The following is a 7500-nucleotide window of genomic DNA, read 5'->3' as shown; positions in this document are numbered from 1 at the left end:
AGCTTCCCTTTTACCTAAAAGGGAAGTAAACAAATGAGGAGGCCGAAGTTTTGGGGAGAGCTGGCTAGGCAAGGCTGTGTGTGTGTGTGTGTGTGTGTGTGCGTGCGTCTGTGTGTGTGTGTGTGTGTGTTAGGCTTCCTAAGTGATGCCACAGCATGCTGAGTCTTGGCGGAGGTCTGTCCCTTCAGAGGACTAAGGGAGAGACGGCTCGGACACCAGAAAATGGGTCTTTTCAATCACCCTCCACATTCTTCTCACAGGCAGAACTCGATGGGACTAAAAACGATTCGAGTGTTTAAAGTACAACTCCAGCTCACAGACGGACAATGCTGACAGGATTGAGACTAACTGTGGACTGTGTGACTTCCCAGTGTGTGAAAATAGGAAGTTACTAAGTAAAAGGAGAAGCAAGAATAATATGCAGATCTCAAAACTATCTGCTCTCCTCCAATTCCTTCTTCCAGTCATATCTTCCATTCCATATCCTCCTTTCACCACCTCACTGCTAAGCTAATTCAATTAGAAACAAGAACAGCATTCAAACATAACAGCTATATGTCTGTCTTCATCTCAAGGAATACTTCGATGAGCAAGCCAATAGCTTTCAATCTGTCCGTCAGTGAACTCAGCTCAATTCATTTCCATTCTATCGAACTTAATGGTCATTAACTGGCATGATATGAATAGTGCTCTTTCCATGCCTCTTCTGCTTACATCATCACACTCTCTCTCTCTTTCTAGCTCTCTCTCCCTAACTCTCTCTCTCTCTTTCTCTCTCTAGCTCCTTCATTCTCTCTCTCTCTTTCTCTCTCTCTCTAGCTCCTTCATTCTCTCTCTCTCTCTCTTTCTCTCTCTAGCTCCTTCATTCTCTCTCTCTCTTTCTCTCTCTCTCTAGCTCCTTCACTCTCTTTCTTTCTGGCTTTGTGACTACAGTGTCTCTCTCTTTCCCAGGTTCTCTCTCTCTCTCTCTATCTCTCTTATTCTCTGACTCTCTCTTCCTTCCTCTATGCCTGTGGAGACATGGCATGAGAAATGAGAACTTAAATATGGAAAAAGGAGAGCTTGTTGTCTGGGTGCCAGGCCAAAGAGAGCAAAGGCTGGGCATTTCTTACTGCTCCGTTTTTATTAGACTCCTTCACAAAGTCTATCATTACAGTTTGCACACATACACACATATACATACACACACACTGACAGACACACACACAGTCTGTCATTGCAGTTTGCACACGCACACACAGACACACGCACACACACACAGACACACGCACACACACACACACACACACACTAACAGACACACACGCAGTCTGTCATTATAGTTTACAGTTACAGGCAGCACTGTGACATTATTACTGAAGCCCTGCATTATTGAAGCTGACTTCCTGCCAGGGCAAACCCACCTTCACTGAGACATCCAGACAGCACAATTATATAAGATCCCGATGGTCATATCAAAGCAGCAGGATACAAACCTCACCACCCCCCACTGACTGATGGATGTTGAGTTTAAACTGGTGAAGTCGATGGAAGCAGTTTTTCAGATCAACTCCCAGATGAGAGGAGTGAGATGTTGTACATGTTCTCATGTCTGTCCACCGTGACATCCAGCCCTCGCTGGGCCAAAAGTCACACCTTATCAGCCTGGTCACCTTTGTGGTTCTTTTTCCACCCCGAGCATAGTCGAAGTTGCTGGACTGTAACTTCTTTACATTCGTGGTTGTGTTGCTGCCTGAGGTGGATAAGAAGCCAGGGAGTAAGCAGGTGTGTGACAGGCTGTCTGTGTCTCACCCTGACAGGCCATCAGGCCACTGACACAGCACTCAATCCCACGTCTGTCCTTCCTCCCCCTATCTCACCCCTCCTCCTCCCCCTATCTCACCCCTCCTCCTCCACCTATCTCACCCCTCCTCCTCCCCCTATCTCACCCCTCCTCCTCCCCCTATCTCACCCCTCCTCCTCCCCCTATCTCACCCCTCCTCCTCCCCCTATCTCACCCCTCCTCCTCCCCCTATCTCACCCCTCCTCCTCCCCCTATCTCACCCCTCCTCCTCCGCCTATCTCACCCCTCCTCCTCCCCCTATCTCACCCCTCCTCCTCCCCCTATCTCACCCCTCCTCCTCCCCCCTATCTCACCCCTCCTCCTCCCCCTATCTCACCCCCCTCCTCCTCCGCCTATCTCACCCCTCCTCCTCCCCCTATCTCACCCCTCCTCCTCCCCCTATCTCACCCCTCCCTCCTCCCCCCTATCTCACCCCTCCTCCTCCCCCTATCTCACCCTCCTCCTCCCCCTACTCTCACCCCTCCTCCTCCCCCTATCTCACCCCTCCTCCTCCCCCTATCTCAGCTCCACAGAGACCTGACCGTTATAGAATGTGCTCACCACACACACACACACACACGCACACACACACACATGCACACACAGCCATTTAGCTTCAATCTCGGTTTGATTTCTGTCAGTCCCAGAGGGCGAGGTGGGTGAAGAGATGGGGCGATGTTGAGACAGAGACGGAAATAGAGGGAGGGCGGAAGAGAAGGAAAGGAGAGACAGAGGTAAAAGACAGGTGCAGGGACAGGCTGAGAGACAGTGAATGTCATGGACTTTAATCTGGCTTTTAGGCAAATGCTTTTTTCTCCCAGTGGAGAGGTGAAAGAGTGGCTCCTAAGTGCTTCACCACAGCTCTTAAGACTGCTCAACCCTTGCTCCTGTTAAGCCCCCCCCTCCCCCCAGCCCAGACTCAGCCCAGCCCGGGGCACATATATTCAGAGACCAGATCCCAGGTCAACACCGCATGGTTGAGTATCACATTCTCTTCTTCAAAGAAAATCTGGGAAATCGTGTTCATTTTTCTAAGAATCACAGTAATGATTTGTGACAAATTTTTTACTTTAGCTAATAAAAGGGTTAACTTAAGGGGACATCAAAGTAATAAAATAGGTTACATTTTAACTTCTTCAGAGGGCTAAATGTGTCTTCGATGAAAACAACTGGGTTACTGTAAAGGATTCCTTCTAACCCAGGTGCATACTGGGAAATAGCAAAAGTAAATTAGGACGAATTGGGGGAAGGAGAGAGAGAGAGAGAGAGAGAGAGAGAGAGAGAGAGAGAGAGAGAGAGAGAGAGAGAGAGAGAGAGAGAGAGAGAGAGAGAGAGAGAGAGAGAGAGAGAGAGAGAGGGGGAAGTAGTGAAAAGTCTCTGCTGAAAACTGACGTGGCGTGACAAAGTCTTCATTTATACCAGCAACTGGGCAATGTTACTGCAGCTGTGAAGTGTGTGTATGTGTGCGTGTGCCTATATGTGCCTGAGAGTGGGTGTATGAAAGTGATACTGCAAAAGTGAAGTAGACCTATACTGAATGCAGGTCCAGTTGTATGCAGTTCCAGAAGTACACAGCTCCTCTCTCTATATATATACGTATATATGTCTCTCTCCCTCCCTACCTTCCTCTTCCACACTCTTTCTCTCTCCAGACCTCCTTAGATGGATATCAGATCACACCAACAACCCACCACATCAGCCGTCCATTTGTAGAGCTCCACTGTCTCACAGGGATGATAAACACCTCATAAAACAGACAAGATGGAAACTCCTGTCCTGGCTCTGCATGACTTTTCACACAGTCAAGAGACTGTGAGATTACACTGCGGAACTTTAGAACGAGCAGACCATCACTGGCCAAGAAATCAGAACATCTATTCGTTTTTTTTTGTTGCAAAACCTTTTGGACATGACATTTTCGGAGATCCAAATCTGTGAAAGGGCAATGTCGTGACTGGTGTGGGTGATTGATGAAACAGCCCACATTGATAATTGGCTTGATAATACCACCATGAACAACGCTCATAAGGTTCAGACAGAACACTCCTGTAGAGTTTGGTGGAGAAAACCTTTCCACACAGATCACTGAACCCAACCCCATCAAACACCATTAGGAGGAATTCTATTACATCTGCAAGTCATGCCTTATCGTCTAACAGCGGCTAAGTGTTTTGCCTCAATAATGCTCTTGTGGCTGAATGGAAGCAAATCCTTCGTCAACGTTCCAGCGTCTGTAGGAAGGCCTTCCCAGAAGAGTGGAGGCAGTTCTAGAAGCAATGATACACAGCAGCAATGAGGAGGACCAACTCAATTCTACAGCAATCTACGATTACTGTAATGCTCATGATCTGGGAATTACGTGTTTGACAAGCTTAGGGGTATCCATAGACTGAAGGAGTATGTCAACATCTCTTTTCTGTGTCCAGAGTGACTGCCATTGCTCTTGTGTTGTTTACACTAATCATGTTCAGGTCACAAAGCCCTGACAGGCTGTACCCAGAGCATAGCATGGTAAATAAAGGTCTTTAGCTAAAGCAGTCACACACACCGACACACAACACTACCCACACTGACACACACACACGTGCAAACACACACCTCACACATTCACACAACCACTCAAAACTGACATATGAGTTCTGTTGGCTTGTGCACACTAAGCATCAGCTTCAGGCCTACGCTGATACACACACACACACACGCACGCACACACACACACACACGCACACAGTGATGAAGGTGAGGCAGGCTTAGAGCCTACTAGCCATCAAACAGATGTCACCACGGACACAAAGATGGGCCTTGTGACCTTCACACAGTCACGCCATCATGCCGTTCACACAACACCCTGTCTTTCTCTGATGGTGCTCCTTCCACACTGTGTGTTTGTTTGTGTAGGTGTGTGTGTTTGCTCGTCTCTGTGTGTGTGTGTGTGTGTGTGTACGTCTGTGTATGTGTTGATGGCAGTTCTGACCATGGGTGAGAATGAGCTGGAATGCTGCACTCGTAAACATAGCAGTGTATTATTACTGGCAACTCAAAACAGGCAGCCATTGTTGTTAGCGTGTGTTAGAGATTAGGGGTGAGGGATACCTGATATGTCAGTTAGCCAGGCTGTGTGCACATAGGCAGGGCCTTGTCTGGATGTAAATGTCAGGAGGACAGTTGTCCAGAGGATGTGCAATGGAAGCCTTGGCTGAGGTACCAGGCAGTATTGTAAAAGCAGAGACGAGCTGATCCAACAACACTGTCTGATTTGCATTCCACAGCTAGGATAAAAACTCTCTCTCACACACACGCACGCACTCACACACACACACACACACACTACTGTATTACAGAGCCCAGTTGTTGAACATGTCTGAATTACCAACAGGCTAACATACACAGACACACGCACACAACACACACCCACACAAACATCGACTATGGTCTCCACCAGACAGCCTGGCCACTCAGGAAAAGCAGTCTTGCGGCTGATCAGGCAGGTCTGCCTGTGCCTTGGGGGGCTCAGCCCAGGAAAGGGCAATCCAGTTTGTGTTAGCTGCTGTTTCTGCTAATGGACAAATCCTCTGGTTACTTTGGACCCAGACCAAAACAAGCCTTCCATACCACGGCTGAGCCCCATCCCCGCACCCCACCTCTGCATTCCGGCTCCTGGCCAGCCTCCATGTGCTCCACCTACCCTGGATGCATGTCCTGATGCAACACAGCCAAAACTGTTGACTCAGCTTTCTAAAAACATTCGGATTGGAATAAAGAGAGTCTGTCTAGTCACCAGCCAGTCAACACTGGAAAACTGTGAGCACCCCTCTCATTTTCTACTTTGAGTTGATGCTATCACCTTAATGGATTGATACATCGATTTGAGTCGCTTTCAAGCTTTTGGTTTCAGTCTCTGACTCTCTAACTCAAGGTATGGCATGCTTGAGTCAATTAGTTTTATTTGTGAAAGGTTCTTCTCATGTGTCAGATAATCAGTCATTTGTGTGAATGTGTGTGCGTGTGATAAGACAGTGAGAACACAGTTTGACAACTCGGTCTCCAATGACAGGTCCGATTTTTATCCTTTAACTGACACAGTTCAGCCTTGTCAATCATTCCTAACAATAAACAAAGTGTGGGTGCGTGTGTGTGTGTGTTAGTACTTACTAAGGTATGGCTGCAGAGATTATCAAGCCCCAAGAGTTTAGTTATTTTTAGGAGTCTCTACATAAACATTTTTATCATGTAAACGGGATCTTCTCAGCAAATGTTTTGCCCCAAAGTTATAAATTCTTGAATAATATAATTCCCCACCATCTCCATGAATTACTATCCAATTATCTTTATAATCATATGTGTCACGATTTTAAATAGTTGAGATCAACCCAGGGACATATCTACCGTCATTTAGTAATCTGACCTTTGAAGCTTGACTTGTCACATATGCATCCTTGAAGCCTCGGAACAGGTGACAGTTGGCCAGCCACTTATATGTTCTAGGGGAGTTGAACAAAGGTTATAAAATACAATTTAGCTTTCTGAAAGATTTCCTTTCCCATGCCCTCCTTCATCGCTCTGCCACCCACTCTTCATAGGTCCTCCTCTCTCTCCTTTCTGTGACTTTTATTCGTCTGGGGTGTGAAAAGAGGGTTGGAACCGAGGGCAAGACCGGAGATCATCCCTCTGACTCATCCCGCAAGACTAAAAGGCACTTTTATTTTTATTTGTATGGGCATGTGTGTGTCTAACACCTATCAAAAAACAAACATCAAACCCCAATCATGAGTCATGTTTAATACAGCTATCAGATTTTGATTTTACCCTGGTAACTACAACATCCGATGGGCCTCGGAGCATCACTGACCAGCTGGAACAATGAGTAGATTCAGAGAACACAGGAAATTAGACTGGGCCGGAACAGCTGTTGATGACAGATACAGTTTTATCAAATGAAGGGCACAGCTAAATATCCTGGCCAGGCTAGTCAAATAGGAATGCAAATAAACCTGAGATTTACATGATTCTGTGTATGTTTACATATTTGGTCACCTCTTGTAGCTTCCATTCAGGATCATTTCTGAAATATATCTTGGAGATGTATTTCTTTTTTTCTTTTCTTTTTACAGACTGATTCAGGCAGTTGGTTTTCTTAATTAGATTTGAAATGCCATGGCTAGTCACGAACACGAAATGTCATTGCAGAATTTCATGAATGTGAAATGCCATAGCTTCTCTTCACGCGAAATGAGCTCACATGAAATGACCCTGTGAATGGGTATGAGCCTGTGTCTGTCATCATCACATGGACTTGATACGGTCTCTACCATGATCACAAATTTAGGATCCTGTCTATATATTTTGTAAGTAGTATGGTAGTACAAAAAAAGTTGTTTAAAAAGAATTCCGATCTGGCCTCTGAGTGTGGCTCTGGTAGTTTGTAGATTTCTGTAAGTTCCAGGGGTACCCTGGGTAAAAAGATGAAGAACAAGTACATACAGAGTCCTACCCCCCCACTCCCCCCTCCCCCCTCTCCCCCCTCCCCCATCCCCAACTCTCACTTCTTTTCTGTCCTTTTCCTTCTCACTCCATGGCATCTTCTCTCTCCCTCTCCCATATATATATATATATAAAAATGTATTTACGTAGGGCAGGCTGAGTTTATGGGGAAAAGATAAATAAGGATCCCCCCCCAC

The 7500-nt window shown here is 46.4% G+C and overlaps 1 protein-coding gene across 1 annotated transcript in view; it reads left to right on the top strand.

Moving 5' to 3' along the window:
• The window catches only part of tnfaip8l3 (tumor necrosis factor, alpha-induced protein 8-like 3), a 14750-nt gene that overhangs the window by 4909 nt on the left and 2341 nt on the right, over window positions 1-7500 (top strand). The gene's annotated exons all lie outside the window — the stretch shown is intronic.

The sequence above is a fragment of the Osmerus eperlanus genome, chromosome 10 (assembly GCF_963692335.1).
Source record: "Osmerus eperlanus chromosome 10, fOsmEpe2.1, whole genome shotgun sequence".
In the NCBI taxonomy this organism is placed as follows: domain Eukaryota; kingdom Metazoa; phylum Chordata; class Actinopteri; order Osmeriformes; family Osmeridae; genus Osmerus; species Osmerus eperlanus.
Note: the sequence above shows the minus strand (reverse complement) of the source record. Positions and strands in the feature narration are given on the sequence as shown.